This window comes from Ceratotherium simum, chromosome 19 (assembly GCF_057802395.1).
Source record: "Ceratotherium simum simum isolate JZ-2026a chromosome 19, ASM5780239v1, whole genome shotgun sequence".
Lineage (NCBI taxonomy): Eukaryota > Metazoa > Chordata > Mammalia > Perissodactyla > Rhinocerotidae > Ceratotherium > Ceratotherium simum.
In genome coordinates, this window is record NC_141918.1 from 23,311,331 (window position 1) to 23,332,364 (window position 21,034).

At 37.8% G+C, this 21,034-nt stretch overlaps 1 long non-coding RNA gene across 1 annotated transcript in view; it reads left to right on the forward strand.

Annotated features, from left to right (window-relative positions):
• LOC147914512 (uncharacterized) overlaps positions 1–20,636 on the forward strand; it is a 124,001-nt gene extending 103,365 nt beyond the window's left edge. Inside the window, exon 3 of the long non-coding RNA XR_015555177.1 lies at positions 20,579–20,636. This is a non-coding gene — a long non-coding RNA (uncharacterized LOC147914512). The remainder of the gene's footprint in view (positions 1–20,578) is intronic.
• The last annotated feature ends 398 nt before the right edge of the window (positions 20,637–21,034 follow it).

Genomic DNA, 21,034 nt, shown 5'->3' on the forward strand with positions numbered 1-21,034 from the left:
TAGCTTTGTTGGAGTTATCATGATATATTATTTTTCATGTTTTTACTTATAACCTATTTGTGTCTTTATATTTGAAGTTTGTTTCTCATAGGCAGCGTATAGTTGGGTCTTATGTTTTTATGTAATTTGACAATCTCAGCTTTTAATTGGGGTTTAGACTACATTCAATGTAATTATTGATATGATTAGGTTTACATCTATCTTTTGGTGTTTGTTTTATATTTGCCTCTTGTGTTCTTTATTCCCTTTTCTCTTTTTCCCTGCCTTGTTTTGTATTAAATGAATATATTTTATGGTTCAATTTTATCTCCTTTGTTGGCTTATTGGCTATTGTTCTTTGCTTTGCTATTTTAGGGGTTGCTTTAGAGTTTATTTTATTATTGAGGTAACACTGGTTTATAACATTATATAAATTTCAGGTGTATTTTATTGTATTTCAACTTCTGTGTAGACTACATCGTGTTCACCACCAAAAGTCTAGTTGCTATCTGTCACGGTACAAACGTCCCCCTTTATCCCTTTCACCCTCCCCCCACTCTCTTTCTTCTCTGGTAACCACCAATCTGTTCTCTGTATCTATGTGTTTGTTTGTTAATCTTCCACATATGAGTGAAATAATGTGGTATTTGTCTTTCTCTCTTTTTCAAGGTTCATCCATGTTGTTGCAAATGGCAAAAATTTCATCTTTTTTGTGGCTGAGTAGTATTTCCATGTATATATATGCCACATATTCTTTATCATTCATCCACTGATGGACACTTAGGTTGTTTCCAAGTCTTGGCTATTGTGAGTAATGCTGCAATGAACATAGGAGGGCATATATCTTTTTGAATTAGTGTTTTCATGTTCTTTGGATAAATACCCAGAAGTGGAATAGCTGGATTATATGTTAGTTCTATTTTTAATTTTTTGAGGAATCTCTATACTGTTTTCCTTAGTGGCTGCACCAATTTACATTTCCACCAGCAGTGTATGAGGGTTCCCTTTTCTCCACATCCTCTCCAACACTTGTTATTTCTTGTCCTGTTAATGATAGTCATTCTGACAGGCATGAGGTGATGTCTTATTGTAGTTTTGATTTGCATTTCCCTAATAATTAGTGATGTTGAACATCTTTTCATGTGCCTGTTGGCCATCTGTATATCGTCTTTGGAAAAATGTCTGTTCAGATCCTCTGCCCATTTTTTAATCGAGTATTTTTTTGTTGTTGAGTTGTATGAGTTCTTTATATATTTGGATATTAACCTCTTATTGAATATATATTTGTAAATATCTTCTCCCAGTTGTTAAGTTGTCTTTTCATTTTGTTGATGGTTTCCTTTACCATGCAAAAGCTTTTTAGTTTGATGTAGTCCCATTTGTTTATTTTTTCTTTTGTTTCCCTTGCCAGAGGAGATGTATTCAAAAAGATACTGCAAAGACTCATGTCAAAGAGTGTACTGCCTCTGTTTTCTTCTAGGAGTTTTATGGTTTCAGGTCTTATATTCAAGTTTTTAATCCATTTTGTGTTAATTTTTGTGTATGGTGTAAGATAATGGTCTACTTTCATTCTTTTGCATATGGCTGTCCAGTTTTCCTAACGCTATTTATTGAAAAGACTTTCCTTCCTCCATTGTATGTTCTTGGCTCCTTTGTTGAAAATTAGCTGTCCATAAATGTGTGGGTTTATTTCTGGGCTTTCAATTCTGTTCCATTGATCTGTGTGTCTGTTTTTGTGCCAGTACCATGGTGTTTTGATTACTATACTTTTGTAGTATATTTTGAAATCAGGGAATGTGATACCTCTAGCTTTGTTCTTTTTTCTCAGAATTGCTTTGGCTATTCAGGGTCTTATGTTGTTCCATATAAATTTTAGGATTCTTTGTTCTGTTTCTGGGAAAAATGTTGTTAGGATTCTGATAGGGATTACATTTAGTCTGTAGATTGCTTTAGGTAATATGTACATTTTAACTATGTTAATTCTTCCAATCCCTGAGCCTGGGATATTTTTCCTTTTCTTTGTGTCTTCTTTGATTTATTTCAACAATGTCTTATAGTTTTCAGTGTACAGGTCTTTCACCTTTTTGGTTAAATTTGGTTAAATTCCTAGGTATTTTATTCTTTTTGTTGCGTTGTAAATGGGATTGTATTCTTGATTTCTCTTTTGTTCTAGTTTGTTATTAATGTATAGAAATGCAATGATTTTTGTATGTTGATTTTGTACCCCGCAACTTTAATGTATTTGTTATTTCAAATAGTTTTTTGGTGGATTCTGTAGGGTTTTCTGTATAGAAAATCATGACATCTGCAAATAGTGAAAGTTTTACTTCTTCCTTTCCAATTTGAATCCCTTTTATTTCTTTTTCTTGCCTAATTGCTCTGGCTAAAACTTCCAGTACTATGTTGATTGAAAGCGGTGAGAGTGGGCACCCTTGTCTTGTTCCTGTTATCAGAGGAATGGCTTTTAGTTTTTCACCATTGAATATGGTGTTAGCTGTGGGTTTGTCATATATGGCCTTTATTATGTTGAGGTGCTTTCCTTATATACCTATTTTATTCAGAGTTTTAATCATAAATGGATGCTGCATCTTGTCAAATGCTTTCTCTGCACCTTGGAGATAATCATGTGATTTTTATTCTTCATTTTGTTAATGTGGTATATCACATTGATTGGTTTGTGGATGTTGAACCATCCTTGCATCCCTGGAATAAATCCTACTTCATTGTGGTGTATGATCCTTTTGGTGTATTATTTTAATTGATTTGCTAATATTTTGTTGATGATGTTTACATCTATGTTTATCAGCAATATTGACCTGTAATTTTCCTTTTTTTTGTTGTCCTTGTCTGGTTTTGGTATCAGGGTAATGTTGGCCTCATGAAATGAATTAGGAAGCATCTTCAGTTTTTTGAAGGAGTTTGAGAAGGATAGGTATTAAATCTTCTTTGAATGCTTGGTAGAATTCACCAGAGAAGCCATCTGGTCCTGGACTTTTGTTTTTTGAGGAGGTTTTTGATTACTGTTTCTGTCTCTTTACTAGTAATTGGTCTATTCAGATTCTCAATTTCTTATTGATTCAGTTTTGGGAGGTTGTATGATTCTAAGAATTTATCTATTTCTTTTAGGTTATCCAATTTGTTGGCATATAGCTTTTTATAGAATTCTCTTATAATCTTTTATATTTCTGTGGTATCTGTTATAATTTCTCCTAAATTTTCATTTCTGATTTTATTTATTTGAGTTTTTCTCTCTTTTTTCTTAGTGAGTCTAGCTAAAGCTTTGTCTATTTTGTTTCTCTTTTCAAAAACCAGCCCTTAGTTTCATCGATCTTTTGTATTGTCTTTTTAATCTATTTCATTTATTTCTGCTCTGATTTTTATAATTTCCTTCCTTCTATTGACTTTGGGTTTTATTTGTCTTCTTTTTCTAGTTCTTTTGGGTGTAATGTTAGATTGTTTATTTGAGATTTTTCATTTTTCTTGAGGTAGGCCTGTATTGGTATATACTACCCTCTTAGTACCACTTTTGCTGCATCTCATATTTTGGTATGTTGTGTTTTCATTTTCATTTGTCTCAGGTATTTTTTGATTTTCCTTTGATTTCTTTGTTGATCTAATAGTTGTTCAGTAGCATGTTGTGTAGTGTCTACATATTTGACTTTTCCAACTTTTTTCTTGTAGTTGATTTCTAGTTTCACAGTATCGTGTTTAGAAATGATACTTGATATGTTTTAAATCTTCTTAAATTTATTGAGTTGTTTTGTTTCTCAACATATTGTCTATTTTTGAGAATGTTCCATGTGCACTTGAGAAAAATGTGTATTCTGCTACTTTTGGGTGGAATGTTCTACATATATCTAAGTGCATCTGGTCTAGTGTTTCATTTAAGACCAATGTTTCCTTGTTGACTTTCTGTCTGGATGATTTATCCACTGATGTAATGGGGCATTAAAGTCCTCTACTGTTATTGTATTGCTGTCAATTTCTCCCTTTAGGTCTGTTGACAGTTGCTTTATATACTTTGGTGCTCCTATGTTAGGTGCATATATATTAAGAAATATTATGTCTTCTTGATGGATTGTCCCTTTTACCACTATATAATGTCAGCCTTTGTCTTTTATTATTGTTTTTGGCTTGAAGTCTATTTTATCTGATATAAGGATGGCTATACCTGCTTTATTTTGGTTACCATTTTCTTGGAGTATCATCTTCCATCCCTTCACTTTGAGCCTATGTTTGTCTTTAGACCTGAGAGTGGTTTCCTGGAGGCAGCATATTGTTGGGTCTTGTTTTTTAATCCATCCAGCCACTCTGTGTCTTTTGATTGGTAAATTTAATCCATTCACATTTAGGGTGATTGTTGATATATGGGGACTTAATACTGCCACTTTATCTTTTGTTTTTTGGTTGCTCTATATTTCCATTGTTCCTTTTCTCTTGTGTTTCTGTCTGCCATTTCAGTTTGGTGGTTTTCTGTGATGTGTTTCTGTTTCCTCTTTTTTTATGTTTTGGGACTCCACTCTAAAGTTTTGTTTTGTGGTTATTGTGAGGTTTGTATAAAAGGTCTCATAGATGAGATAGTCCTTTTTCTGCTGATATTCCTTCGCCTATGCAGGTTTTGTCCTTTTCCTCTTCCCTTTCTATGTTTATTATTATTTTTTTTTGAGGAAGATTAGCCCTGAGCTAACATCTGTTGCCAATCTTCCTCTCTTTTTTTTTTTTTTTTTTTGCTGAGAAAAATTGGCCCGGCGCTAACATCCATGCCCATCTTCCTCTACTTTATATGGGATGCCACCGCAGGATGGCTTGATAAGCAGTGCATAGGTCTGCACCCGGGATCCGAACCTGCAAACCCCAGGCCACCAAAGCGGAGTGCGCAAACTTAACTGCTATGCCACTTGGCCAGCCCCCCCTTCTATGTTTTAGTTGTCACAAATTATCCTTTTTTGTATTGTGAGTTCATTACCAAATTTAAGTGGTTATAGTTATTTTTAGTACTTCCTTTCCCTTTAACTTTTATGTTATAATTAAGTGTTTACTAACCTATTCTGATATTAAGTTGCAATTTTCTGATTCTATCTATTTATCACTTCGTTCAAAACTTTGTATACCTTTGCCTTTTTATTTCAGGTAGGAAAGCTCCTTTTAACATTTCTTGTAAGGCAGGTCTAGCGGCAGTGAACTCCCTCAGCTTTTGTTTGTCTGGGAAAATCTTTATTTTGTCTTCATATTTGAAAGATAACTTTGCTGGATAGAGTATTCTTGGCTGACAGCTTTTATCTTTCAATAATTTGAATATATCATTCTACTCTCTCCTCACCCATAGAGTTGCTGTTGAGAAATCTGCTGATAGCCTGATGGGAGTTCCCTTGTATGTTGTTTATTTATTTATTTCCTGGCTTTAATATTCTTTGTTATTGACTTTTTTAAAAATTTATTTTTCCCCCCAAAGCCCCAGTAGATAGTTGTATGTCATAGCTGCACTTCCTTCTAGTTGCTGTATGTGGGACACGGCCTCAGCATGGCTGGAGAAGCAGTGTGTCAGTGCGCGCCTGGGATCCGAACCTGGGCTGCCAGCAGTGGAGCGTGCGCACTTAACCGCTAAGCCACGGGGCTGGCCCTGTTATTGACTTTTGACATTTATATTATCATGAGTCATGGAGAAGGTCCTTTTGCATTGAAACAATTAGGTGTTCTATTAGCTTCATGGATTTGTATATCCAGTTCCTTCCCCAGGTTTGGGGAATTTTCAGCTATTATTTCTTTAAATAATCTCTCTGTTCCCTTCTCTCTCTCATCTCTTTCTGGGATACCCATTATCCTTATGTTGCCCTTTCTAATGGAGTCAGATAATTCTCACAGAATTTCTACATTAAAAAAAAAAACTTAATTCTGTCTCCTCTCCTATCTGCATCATTTTTAGGTTTCTGTTTTTGAGCTTGCTCATTCTCTCTTCTGTATGGTCTCTTCTATTTCCAATGCTTTCTAATGCATTCTTTATCTCATTTATTGAGTTATTCAGCTCCAGAATTTCTGTTTGGCTCTTTTTTATAGTTTCAATCTCTTTGGTAAAGTATTCTTTTTGTTCATTGATTTTATTCCTTAGCTCATTGAACTGCCTTTCTGAGTTTTATTGTAGCTCATTGAGTGTCTTCATGACAACTACTTTGAATTCTTTATCAGTTAGATCACAATCTTCCATGACTTTATGTATGGTTTTTGGAGAATTATTATTTTTTTTGTGTGTGATGCCCTGTTACCATGGCTTTTCATGGTTCTTGCTGAGTTATTCCTCTGCTGGCGCATTTATCATAGCAAACACTTTTCTTATTTAGGTATAACTTTGTTTGTTTTGATTTAAACTTTTCAGCCAATTGGAAATTAGACACCTTTCTTTTGTTTTTCAGTAGGTGGCACTATAGCACTGGTTTTTTATTTCTCTTACCTGAGCTGCCTCTGGCTATATTTGAGGATCTGCACTTCATTCTCCGTGGCCTTTATTTGGGGTGTCACTGATACTCTTGTCATTGCCACCTGCACTTCTAGGGTCACTGATGCCTTGCTGTTGCCTGTGTCACTGTGGATGCTGGCTTTGCTGCCGGGGTTACAGGGATGGCTGACGCCTCCACCACAACCAGATCACCTGGGTTGGAAGCTTTGCTGCTGTGGCATGGGGCAGTGGGAGGGTGGGGAGGCTCTCAGGACACTACCTCTGCTGTTGTCTGTTACCTTCTGGTCACAGGCTCCACTGTGGTTAGGATGTTAGAGTCCTGTGTGCATCTCCACTGCTGCTACCAGGCTCTGAGCTGTTGCTGGGGCTGGGATCATAAGACTCCACTTCCTCTGGTGCTCAGCTCCCTGTGGCCTCAGGTGCCACTGCAGTGGCTGCTGGAGTCGCACATGGACCTTTGCTGCTGCTGACCAGGTTCTTTGGCACTGAGGGTAGCTGGTTCAGCCACTGCAGTTGAGGGTCCAGAGGCCTGACCACAGCCTCTGTTGTTCCCCCATTTAGCCTCCTCTCTGTGCTCCAATCCACTCAACTTTGTATGTACCAATGTGTGGATCTCTCCAACATCCTGGTATGTTGGGCAATGTAGCTTTTGTTGGGTTATGGATGTTTTACTTGCTATAGATTGAAGGGGAGAGATAAAGGGATCCTCTCACACTGCGATGATGATGACATCCTAGAATTTATAATATACGTCTTTCACTTATCATAGTCTACCTTCAAGTGATATTATGCCACTTCACACATAGTATAAGAACCTTAAAATAGTGTACTTCCATTTCTCCTTTCCCAATCTTTGTGCTATTTTGTCATACATTTTACTTCCACAAATCTTAATATGCCTTACACTACATTGTTATTGTTTTTGTTTAAACGGTCAATTATCTTTTAAGGAGATTTGAATAATCAGAAAAAAATCTTACATATTTATCCATGTAGTTGCTATTTCTTCTGCTCTTCATTACTTTGTATAAACCCACATTTCAATCTAGTATCATTTTCCTTCTTCCTGAAGGACTCAATTTATTTATTTTTTATTATTATTTTATTTTATTTTTTATTATTATTTTTTTAAATTTTTGTTTATTGTGGTAACATTGGTTTATAACATTGTATAAATTTCAGGTGTACATCATTATACTTCTATTTCTGCATGGATTACATCATATTCTCATGTTCATCACCCAAATACTAATTACAATTCATCACCACACACATGTGCCTAATTATCCCTTTCACCCTCCTCCCTCCCTCCTTCCCCTCTGGTAACCACCAATCCAATCTCTGTCTTTATGTGTTTGTTTGTTGTTGTTATTATCTACTACTTAATGAGGGAGATCATACGGTATTTGACCTTCTCCCTCTGACTTATTTCACTTTGCATAATACCCTCAATGTCCATCCATGTTGTCACAAATGGCTGGATTTCATCATTTCTTATGGCTGAGTAGTATTCCATTGTGTATATATACCATATCTTCTTTATCCATTCGTCCCTTGATAGGCACTTAGGTTTCTTCCAAGTCTTGGCTATTGTGAATAATGCTGCAATGAACACAAGAGTGCATGTATCTTTACGCATTGGTGTTTTTGTGTTCTTTGGATAAATACCCAGCAGTGGAATAGCTGGATCATATGGTAGTTCTATCCTTGATTTTTTGAAGAATCTCCATACTGTATTCCATAGTGACTGCACCAGTTTGCACTCCCACCAGCAGTGTATGAGAGTTCCCTTCTCTCCACATCCTCTCCAACACTTGTTGTTTCCTGTCTTGTTAATTATAGCCATTCTGAGGGGTGTGAGGTGATATCTCATTGTAGTTTTGATTTCCCTGATAGTTAATGACATTGAACATCTTTTCATGTGCCTGTTGCCCATCTGTATATCTTCTTTGGAGAAATGTCTGTTCAGGTCTTTTGCCCATTTTTTAATTGGGTTGTTAGTTTTTTTGTTGTTGAGATGCATGTGTTCTTTATATATTTTGGAGATTAACCCCTTCTCAGATGTATGGTTTGCAAATATCTTCTCCCAATTGTTAGGTTGTCTTTTCGTTTTGTTGATGGTTTCCTTTGCTGTGCAGAAGCTTTTTAGCTTGATGTAGTCCCATTTGTTTGTTTTTTTCTATTGTTTCTCTTGCCCGGTCAGACATGGTGCTTGAAAATATGTTGCTAAGACCAATGTCAAAGACCGTACTGCCTATGTTTTCTTCTAGAAGTTTCATAGTTTTAGGTCTTACATTCAAATCTTTAATCTATTTTGAGTTAATTTTTGTGTATGGTGTAAGGTAATGGTCTACTTTCATTTTTTTGCATGTGGCTGTCCGGTTTTCCCAACACCATTTGTTGAAGAGACTTTCCGTTCTCCATTGTATGTTTTTGGCTCAAGGACTCACTTTAATATTATTTGTAATGTGAGTCTATTGGTGGTGAATTCTTTCAGTTTTAGAATGTCACAAAAAGTCTTTTTTTCACCTCAGTTTTTGAAAGATATTTTCACTGGGTATAAAATTTTAAGTTAACAGCTTTTCTCTTTCAGTACTTTAAAGACGTTTTCCACTTTCTCTTTGCCTGTATTGTTTCTTATGAGAAAGTTGCTGTCATTGTTATCTTTGTTTCTCTATATGTAATGTCTCTTTTATCTCTGATTGCTTTTATCTTATTTTTATCTTTATCACTAGTTTTGAGTATTTTGATTATGATGTACTTGGTGGAGTTTTTTTAATGTTTCTTATGCTTGGAGTTTTTTGACTTTATTGAATCTGTAGGCTTATTGTTTTCATCAAATTTGGAAAATTTTATGCCACTAATTCTTCAAATATTTTTTATGTCTTCCACTTTAGAGAGTTAAATTACACATATGTTAGGCTTATTGTGATTGTTTCACAGGTCACTGATGCTCTTTTCATTTTAAAATTCCATATTCTATCTGTGTTTCACTTTAGATTGTTTTCATTGCTATGTCTTCAGCTTCTCTAATCTTTTCTTCTACAATGTCTAATTTACCATTATTCCAATCAATGTGTTTTTCATCTTACACATTGTAGTTTTCATTTCTAGTTCAATTTGGGCCTTTGAAAATACCTTCCACTCTCTAAATCTTTTTGAACATATAGAATCAGGATAAGCTACGTAATTTGTGGGGCCCCGTGTAAAGTGAAAATGCAAGTTCCCTTGTTCAAAATTACTAAAAATTTCAAGATGGTAACAGTAGAGCTTTAAACCAAAAGTAGGGTCCTTCTAAGCATGGGGTTCTGTGTGACTGCACAGATCTCATGTTTGTGAAGATGGCCTTGTTTGGAATAGAGTTATAATAACTGATTTAATGTTCTTTTTTGCTAATTCTAATATCTGTGCCAGTTTGGAGTTGATTGCAATGAATTGATTTTTCTCTTCATTAGTGTATCTTGCAATTTTTGATGAAGTACTAGACACTGTGGATTTTACCGTGTTGGTTGCTGGACATTTTTGTATTCCCATAAATATTCTTGAGTTTTGCAGAGGGATACAGTCAATTTACTTGAAAACATTTGATCTTTTTGTGTCTTGCCTTTAAGATTTGTTTGGTGAGAACATGGATCTCACTTGTCAATGGAAGAGTGGTAGCAGGTGTCAGGTGCACCGAGGATACAAAGATGAAGAAGACATAGCTCCACTCTAATAATATAGTAGAGAAAATAAGAAAAACATAACTAAAATACAAGGCAGAATATGACAAATGGTACAAACGAAATACCATGGATTATCAAAGAGAAAGGCATCGGTTGGTAGAATTAATGAAAAGAGGACATTTGAGAAAGACTTTGAGGGATGAGCAGAGTTTAGTCAGATGTGGTTGAGAAGGGTAAAAAGGTTCCAGATGGAGGAAACATTACAAGCAGATACATTTTTGGGAAATAGTACATAGTCCAATGTGGCTAGAGTATTTATAAGTACCAGGGAGTAAAGATTCTAATCTTTATCAGCCTATCTTTCAATGAGTGCTGAGGCCAGACTTCAATATTCTCCATATCTGGACCTCCATTACAGGCTATTTTCTGGTTAAAAATTATATCATTTTGGCTGACAGTGAGTACTCCAGAGCTGGATATCCTGGGTTGAATTCAAATCCTGGCTTCACATTCATAAGCTAAATTCAGGTTAACTTGTCTATCTAAGCCTCTCTTTCCTTACCTGAAAAAATGTATATCATTCAACAATAGTCACCGGTTTTGGAAGATGAAGTGAAATAATGCAGTTGAAGAGCTTGTCACACAAAAAGTAACCATGCAGGTAGACTTTCCACAAGGTTGCACCAAATATTCTCTTATAAAAATATTTTGTCATAGCTGCATGGTAGCCAACTAATGACAATTCTACCTCAGATGCACGGTGTCAGCTACATGGTACTAACTCTTGCTTTTCAAAATACTTGTGATAGGAGTGTTGGATCTGTTCTTGGGGCCTGATACTAACTCATGGCAAACTTTTGTTGTTGCTATTCTCTACTGATGTATGTGATGAAGATCAATGGATAGGTCATAGGAACATCGGTTTGTCATTTTCATTTCTTTTATTTTTAATACCAAATAGTCGTTATTGTAGAGATTCATTGACTGAGTTTATTTTCAACATCATTAAATCCCACAATTTAGAAGAGGATGTGTTTAAACCAAACATGTAGTAGTTAGTGTATGTGGTGTTCTCCTATTGTTTGGATTGTTTTGCTTTTTACTTAATTAATCTTATATTTTGTTGCCATTATTTTTCAAAATAGTCTCTAATATTAAATATACTTATTAACTTGTTTGAAATCTCTCAAAGCCACACCCAGCCTTTTCTCCATTCGGGCCTGTGGGGTAGCCATGGAAAGAAGTATTTCCTTCTCCTCCTCTGGGCATGGGAGACAGGCCATCCCATTGGGTGGGATGTGCAGTGAATCCACACTGGTTTGGGTAGGTCAGAGCTGGAGGGGCCTCAGCTTCTGTCAGAAGATTGCTGGACTTCAGAGGGACCTGTATCTGTTGTTAAGATTCAGCATCATCACTATATATTGATTTATATTTCAAAAATCTAATTTCATCACCCTAAAATAACCACTGGTACTTTTTGGATATTTCCTTCTAATTTTTTTCATATTATAAAATAATTTATTATCTTTTGATTTCAAAATAATGCAAATTTGTTGTAGAAAAGTTGGAAAATAAAAGCTCAATAATAAATAATACACACAAAATATAATATAAATTAAGATCACTGTACATACTAATGTATAACCTAATCTTTTTCCTTTATGTTAGGTCATTTCTACACTGTGTATTATATATTTTATGAATTTAATGGAAATGAAAGCAAATATGCACTATTATATTTTGCTTTTTTCTTCAAACATTTCTGGGTAACCATCTTTCTAGATTACTTCCTACTCTTCATAAGGCATTGTTAACCCTAATAATGCAACAGAATTGTTGTACTATAGTATAAACAAATATACTCCTACTATTTAATGTTTAGGTCCTTTCTAATTTTATGTTACTAAAAAATATGTTGGAAATCTCATTTTAATGTAAATAGCTTTTTCCGGATTTTTGATTATTTTGTTAGGATACATTCTCAGAAGTGGAATCACTACACCAAAGTTTATACACCTTTGAAGTGGTTATAAACATAGTTAATCAATTTCTGAAAGAGTTGTACCAATTTGTACTTGCAGCAGTAGTGTATGAGACAGCTAGTTTCACCACATCCTCAAGAAATTTAAATAAAATTAGTTAATACAGTAGTTCAGAAATAATATCTTCTGGTTTTAATCTGTAATTCTTTGATGACTAAATTGTCTAGCTTAATATGTTTTTAAGCAAGCTAAATATTTGCATATGTTAATTATCTCTCTGTGTCCTTTGTTAATATTTTCCTATTGGATTTTTAAAAATTAATTAATTAATTATTTTTTTTGTGTGAGGAAGATCAGCCCTGAGCTAACATCCATGCCAATCCATCTCTTTTTTTTGCTGAGGAAGACTGGCCCTGGGCTAACATCTGTGCCCATCTTCCTCCACTTTATATGGGACGCTGCCACAGCATGGCCTGACAAGTGGTGCATCAGTGCACGCCCGAGATCCAAACCCAGGCCGCCAGCAGTGGAGCGTGCGCACTTAACCGCTGCGCCATGGGGCCGGCCCCCTTTCCTATTGGATTTTTAATATTTTTCTTATTAAATTGTATAATTAAGATAAATATTTCAATATCATATTTGTTCCAAGTGTTTTCTCTCAATTTCTGTCCTTTATGCATTTTCTTATATTTCATTTCTATTAAAAGGAAAAAGTATTACAAATAATTTCAGTTAAAATACAAAATAAATGCTTGATTATTTATTGAGAACTGATAGGTTGTTATTTGGGGGAAAAGGAGGTATAAAAGTTTATATAATATCACAGTGGCATATATGCTTTTTATCTCTAGTTCCCTTTTTGTATGAAAAGTATGAGAACTTCATAGTTGGTTGCTAATCTGCATTTTAATAGACAGTTTTTATTTTTAAACAGAAAGTCTATATGTCAAATGTTATGTTGACAAATTAATTGACCATAATTGTCAAAATTGCTGGTTATTAATTTATTTTCAGTTTTTGTGTGTGAAAATGTAAAGCTGCACAAGTGCCATGGTCAATTATGGCACATTTGATGTGACCTAATTAGTATTGTGAGGAACCAACACATGGAGAAACAATTGGGGACACACGCTAGGGACAAAATTGGATGTGATGTGAATACTAATTCTGGCTTTATATTGTTTTATTCATTAAAGTCTCCCTTCTATAAAAGAAGAGAAAACAGAGATAGACAGTTATTGAATCCTTATGTGACAGGGCTCTGTAAGTTACTTTCGTGGGCATTTATTTAATCCTCATGAGTTGCTGAAGGAGGCATATTATCCCCATTTTACAGATAAGGAAACAGTGAAGTGAATTGAACTCCCCAAAGCTATATCCTGTATGAAACAGCTAAGATTTCAATCCATCCCTCTGCCTCCAAAGTAACCTCAGTATATATTTTTTCAGTTTTAGTCTTAAAGGGATAATTAATTTTATCCCAAAATTAAAAGGAAAAGGAAGGGATTCTTATAGGAGAGAAAACACATTTTTTAATAACCCAGATATTAGTGAAACTAAGAGATATTGTCCCTGATCCCTGGTTGGGATATCATGAGAATAAATCATAGCTCTTTGAGAAAAGCTTCATATTCATCAGAAAGTGTCAAAAGGTTCTCTAAGTGACAAGTCCTAGTATGATACCAATGCCACATTTACACCCGGGCAAGTAGAGTCCTTGCCCTGGGCCTTTGATCTCAGGAGGCCTGCCACTTTGAAGTGCTCCCCTGGAAATTTTCTAAGTCCCCCTCCAGTGCCATCGGGGCAGGGTGCCCTTGCTCAGACTGACTTGTGGGTCCTGTCCCATTTCTCCCTTCAGGACATTCCGTAACCCTCTACTCCCTCCCCCAGTACCATCCATGTATGAGGTTGACTAGATGTGAAGAGGAGCCCCAGGACTTGTGCCTATTGGGTGATCCTCAGGCTGTGATCCTTTCTCCAGGAGGGTGATCCTTTCTCCAGGAGGGAGGGCTGGTTAGAAAAAATTAATTTCCCTTCTTCCTCTGGCCGATCTCGTATTTCTTTCACAGGATAGTGCCATATGGACATAGGACGAATGCAAGACTCTGGACTACTGATAGCCCACTGCCAACCCTAGGGCATGAATAGACCCATGTGTCAGCCCTCAGCTGTGTTCTGATTGCAGTACTGCCTTCTGACTACATCACCTGAGGGCGAGGGTAGTGGAGGTGGATCAGGCATCCTGCATCCTGTCTGTTCTCTGAGCCTGGTACCCAGGGTGGTGACCTTACCTTCTCTGCAGGCTCCATGCCATGTGTCAGGCAGGCCTCCTGGGGTAATTCTGACTATCTCCTTTCAAGACTGTAACTCTGTAATGCTAACAAGCCCTTCAATTGACTTCCTCTCATGCCTCTGATTTGGTGATGTTGCTCTTCCAAGTCTGTCTTAAGCCATGCCAAATGATGGACAGACATTCTTTGAGCAAATGGAACTATTCTTCCTGTTTTGTCCAAGGGCTCCTTGCCTATCCTCCTGGCTGGTGGCATGTGTGGAAGGCAGGAGTACTGTTGGAAAGAAATCACACTCTAGGAATGCAGAAATTATGGGCTAAAGAGTTAAGAGAAGACGTGATTGGAAGATATGTTGTTTTACATTTATCCTATAAAATTCCGAAGAGTAAATTTTTCATGACTAGAAGATGATTTTTCCTATATGTTCTGGGTAAGACTTGCATTTGTGGCTATGGCCAGTAAAGCGTAGTAACAAATTTTGAGAAAGTCGTTGGAGGACAGTATTCATCGGCGTGGTAAATGAAGCAGCGCCGTGTGTAATGATGTAACCAGCATTAGTTAATGGTGTTAGGGAACTGCAGGGACAAGAAGACCTATATTATTTCAATGAAGAGCCACGTTATGGTGAGTAATAACAGCACTGCTACCTTTTTCTCGGTGGGAGATATAAAATCAGCTAGCAATGGTGCATTTGACAATAAAGAACATGGAGGGCTGGTTCCTGGACCTGAATAGGAAGAGATGGTGACTAGACATTATGAAGAATCTTCATGCACTAAATTGACAACAGATAAATACCTAAATACCTTTTCTCAACCCATTATTCTAAATCTTCATTGATAGATCACCATACTTCACATGGGCCCATTAATTTAGTTATACATTTTAAAATCAAATTGTTTATATAGATAGGGACTCACAAAAAATATTTGGCTAGGACTCTGCACATCCTAGGAGCAGCCGTGTAAGATACAGACATTTAATTTGTATTATAAGAATTGTTCTTCATGGAATTCTTCCTTTAAGTGGAGATTTCTTCACAGAGTTTCCATTTTTGAGGGAAACAGGAAGTTGTCTTCATCTTTGTATCTTGAGTGCCCAGCAGAGTTGTTCATCATGCATTTGTTTTACTGAGCTGAACTTGCTCTAGCTAAATGCTGCCCTTGGTGAAAGATCTCAGCCACATCCATTGTTCAGTTGGTGTAAAAGTGTGTTTGTAAGTCTTCGTGTTTTCACATTCCATTGTGTGATCCTGAGAATCCCAATTCGAGTGCTTCCTCATGGAGGAAAGCACCACAGAGAAGGCCCAAGCCCAGTGGTGTTAACTGGACAGAGCCAGGCAACTTTTTGGCAGATTTGCCTATTTCTGGTGGGTTGCTGGACCTCCTGGGGTTAACTTGTCTGTCCAGATCCCAGGAAGAAGGAAGCACCTCTAGGTGGTCAGATATGTAAAGCCTCCTATGTACTTCAGTTCAAAAGCGAGTTCTCTACCTCGTTCTTCCTGACTTAGCCCAGGACCACTGACCTTCCTACTCTGGTTTCTTTTGGCCATTACTTTGGCTTAAATTCTGACTTGAGCACTTATGTTTCTGACTTTTACAGGAGCCAATTCACACTCAGCACAACTCAATGGCACTGATTTTTAGTGGAATACAGTTTGACAATTTTAACTCTGGTTTTGCCTTTCTGCATGTTTTCTTATGGTCTTATGGCTTTCCACCCATCATTAAAGTAGCATTCATTGTCCGAGGTGGAGGGTGGACTCAGCTTAGAACACATTTTCTAGCTCTGTCTGAGTTCCAAAAAAACCTTTAAATACCCATAGCAGAGATAGTAGATGGGATGCCAAAACACTGTTGCTTTGCAAGAGTCAGGTCCTTGAGAGAGAAAATTTAATTTTCAAATTGAGCAAATTCTATTAGACTCAAAAGAGATGAGTTTCTACAGTGAGTGAGTGGGAAAGATTTTCTTTTATTTTTAGAGAGGGAGGGGTTGTGGCTAGATATTAGATACCAAAGTCAAGAACTTTGACTTCACAGCTTGGAGGATGGAAGAACGAGAGGAACCCCTCAGACATGGGGATGTTGACCACACCACCCAGGATGTTGCCAGTGTCAAAAGAAAATTCAGAGGGGCCGACCCCGTGGCGTAGCAGTTAAGTGACCGTGCTCCGCTGCTGGCAGCCTGGGTCCGGGTGCCGGGCTCGCACCGACGCACCGCCTGTCAGGCCATGCTGTGGCGGCGTCCCATATAAAGTGGAGGAAGATAGGCACAGACAGATGTCAGCCCAGGGCCGGTCTTCCTCAGCAAAAAGAGGAGGATTGGCATCGATGTTAGCTCAGGGCTGATCTTCCTCACAAAAAAAAAGAAAAAAAGAAAATTCAGAGAGCATTCCTTGATATGAATATTTTAACGAGCTAGAAACAAACTGTTTGTGAACAGGGAGACTTCAAACTCGAAATTGGTAAGAAGCTCAGAGCCACGATGTTACAGGATGGCTTATAAAGTGAAAATAAGGAAGTTGTTTAACCTTTACAATGATTAGTTATTACAATGGGGATTTCTAGACAGCAGGGAATTGATTTAAAGTGATTATCTTATATCATTTTAGGAAGATGACTTAAGTTTTGTTTATGGTTGTCAGAGGCATTTACAAAGAATAACCTAAGTTGGGTCGGCCCCGTGGCTTAGCGGTTAAGTGCGCGCTCCGCTGCCGGCGGCCCCGGGTTCGGATCCCAGGCGCGCACCGACGCACCGCTTCTCCGGCCACGCTGAGGCCGCGTCCCACATACAGCAACTAGAAGGATGTGCAGCTATGACATACAACTATCTACTGGGGCTTTGGGGGGGAAAATAAATAAATAAATAAAATTATAAGAATAACCTAAGTTAAGTTTTGCTTACGTTCATAAAATAAGCTAGATTAAGTTTTGCTTATGTGGCCTTACTGGTTTTGTCTGCTCGAGGATTTTCAAGCCTGGTCTCCATATCATTTTATTTTAACCCCAGCTAGGGAAAAGCTGGTGTATTGAACACCTGAATTTATCTTCATTCCTTCCTGACCACCTCTTCCCTCCCTACCTCCATGACATTAAAGAATAAAAGGGCATAAACCCATAAGGACAGAGACAGAGAGGACAACTGCAATATATTGGAAGTTGATAATTTGGGATCTCCAGTGGAGTGACCCAGACATTTCAGTGAGGCGGGCCTCCATATATGGGCTTTCTATTTCGTTTTTAAGTGCCTCTCTCTTAAATATGGACATCCAAGAATGAGAGTCATTTGAAGAATGCCTCACAAGCATGACAGTGACCAAAACATGAAAAAAGTATAAAGGAACTCTGAGGAAAAAGAGATAGTGCAAGGAAAAGAAGAAAATTTAAAAACACACAATAATTAATATTCTCAGAGAGATGGTATCTCATCACTGAAACAAGAACAAGATGCAATTAAAAAAAGATTCAGAGAATAAGAAAGAGTTCTTATCAGTTAAAAATATTATATGGAAATAAAAATTTTACTAGGAGGGTTGGATGATGAGGTTGAGTATGTCTCCTGGTAAGGGGAGTAAAACAAAAGGATGAAAAATTGGAGAGAAAAGAGTAGTAATGGCTGGGACTATGTATAGGCAGATGGGCCAGAGGACCTCAAATACCAGTCCTGCAAATACTAGTGTGTGTGGAAAGCAACTGCATGTTCTGGCCCTCCCAGTCAACCCCAGTGTGCTGTGGGAGTGGCTGAGGCAGCCGATGTCCCCTAGTGGGGAGCCATGTGGTTGGGACCAGTTGGATGAAAGCTATGTGGACTGATGCCTGAAGGTTATGTCATGATTGAGGACATTAGCAAAGATGCAATGAACAAAGATGCTGCGGCCCAAATCTAATTAGGACACTCAGTGGAGGCCAGGTAAAACAGGCTGGCACAGAACTAGACACCCCTCCCCCAAGTCCCCATATGATGATGTCATCGAAGCCACTTCACAACCCAGATACCACCAAGTAGAAAAGAAGGAGTAGGAGCCGGGGCCTGAGTGGGAGTGGCAAGAACTTAAGAGGTCGAATTTAAGTTGGGAGAGATTGGGTTATTTTGAATTGGCCAGAATATGTTTTTCTGTTAATCAGGTAGAAATGGGTGCTTGAGAACAAAGTTAATTTAATTATAGTACTATAAAGAAAGTTACTTTTTGTCTACCTAACATTTGTGCCTGAAAACCATACCGATTACATAGTTAATATGGATAAAGAAAATAATACTCATGGCTATCGTGAATAAATAATAATGCAAAATAATCTTCCTTTTTCTCTAATAGCAAATAAACAAACATTTTTTTCTAATTAGTATGCCACCTGAATATCAACCAGTCCAGACAATTATTTTAATATTCAGAGTACATGAATGCACATACATCATGCATCACACATTGCTGATGGTGCAGGTTTTATTGAGTAGTTATTATGTGCATGTTTCCATGTACAGATAGTCTCCAACTAGTGATGGTTCAACTTACGATTTTTTGCCTTTACTATGGTGCAGAAGTGAATTCAGCATTCAGTAGAAACCATACTTCAGATTTTCAATTTTGATCTTTTCCCGGGCTAGCAATACAGGGTAAGATACTCGTGTGCTGCTGGGCAGTGGCAGCGAGCCGCAGCTTCCAGTCAGCCGCACAATCAGGAGGGTAAACAGCCGATACACTTACAACCACTCTGTACCCGCACAACCATTCTGTTCTTCACTTTCTGTATCGTATTTAATAAATTATGATAGTCAACACTTTATTATAAAATAGGCTTTGTGTTAGATGATTTTGCCCAACTGTAAGCTAATGTAAGTGTTCTGAGCGTGTTTAAGGTAGGTTAGGCTAAGCCGTGATGTTCCGTAGGTTAGGTGTATTAAACGTATTTTTAACATGATATTTTCAGCTTACGATGGGTTTATTGGGACGTAACCCCATTGTAAGTAGAGGAAGATCTGTAGTTACCGAAAAATGAAATTAAATGATCCTTGGTTTGAGGAAGATTTTGACCAAAAAGATAGGCAGTAACTAAGTGTTAAACAAGAGTTGCACACAATAGGAATTCAGAGGATGGAGAGAGTTTCATGGGCTTGGGTACACAGAGAAATCGGTTGGGGGCAGGGGACTTGAGCTGGACGTGGAAGATTAGGGAGGATCCCATAAGGAATGACTAATTGGCTTCAACCAGCATGGCAGCTTGGAAGTCTTTGTTGAGGTGCATTCTGGAGTGAGTCTGGTTTCAGTGAGGAGAGTGCTGTGGAGAACTAGTGATGTCCACTGTGGGTGGGAGGGGGGAGAGGGACAGGGCAAAGGCATGCATTGGCGTCTGTACTTGAGATAGGCACAGAGGCAGAGAGGTGAGGGGCAAGCATCCCATGTAGGTGATATTGGAATAGCAAAGGTGCTCAGATCGAAATATGTGTGGTGTATCCTGGGTCCTGCAGAGGATTTCACCAGGTGGAGCAGCTGATGCTAAGCGAGCAGGGACATGTTGGGGCCAGATGGAAAGAGCCTTTGAGAGCCAAATTAAGAACTTAATTCAAATGGCTGCAGAGCCGTTGAGTTTTTTGTTTTTTATTTTTTTGTGAGGAAAATCAGCCCTGAGCTAACATCCGATGCCAATCTTCCTCTTTTTTGCTGAGGAAGATTGACCCTGGGCTAACATCCATGCCCATCTTCCTCCACTTTATATGGGACGCCGCCACAGCATGGCTTGCCAAGCCATGCGTCGGTGCCCACAGGGATCCCAACTGGCAAACCCCAGGCCACCGCAGCAGAGCGCGCGCACTTAACAGCTTGCGCCACCGGCCGGCCCCTAAGATTTTTGAATGGGAAAATGACGTGATCAAAACGGAGGCAGGTAGGATGAATGGAGTTTCAAGATCTGAAAAGACCTTGAAGCAGTAAAAAACTCAACTTGGGGAACAAATAACTGATAAATTTGAGTTTGTCTTGTATGTCTTTGTGATCTTTCTCACTGATGTGTTCAAAGTTCTTTAACACTGATTTGCTAAAAGTTCAACTTATCCTCTAAAGTATTTGAGAACTAATTTCTTCCCATAGCTGTGTGACCTTAAGAAAACTGCAAAAAATTGTAAAATATAGTTTCTAAACCCTCTCCCAGTGTTAATATTTTATCCAGTTAACATTGGTGACTGGTGACTTGGTTTTCTTCCTCATCTCTCCTTCAGATATAGCTCTCTCAGGGCTGGCCTGGTGGCCCAGCAGTTAAGTGCGTGCGCTCTGCTTCAGCGGGTTCAAGGTTCGGATTCCGGATCCTGGGCGCACACGGACACACCGCTTGTCAAGCCATGCTGGGACGGCGTCTCATATAAAGTAGAGGAAGATGGGCACAGATGTTAGCCCAGGGCCAGTCGTCCTCAGCAAAAAGAGGAGGATTGGCATTGGATGTTAGCTCAGGGCTGATCTTCCTTACCAAAAAAAAAAAAAAAAAAAAGAAATAGCTCTCTCAAGAGTAAATTGACTCATTATGACCACAAAGAGGTAGGTTTATTTGCTTGTGTGTGCCCATCTCAGTTAGTATTTGTGATATTCATAACTGAATCCTTAGTTGGAATCCAAATCTGAAATGGAAGTAAACATCTTTGTGATAATGCTCTATTCACGTATATATTATTAATTTCATA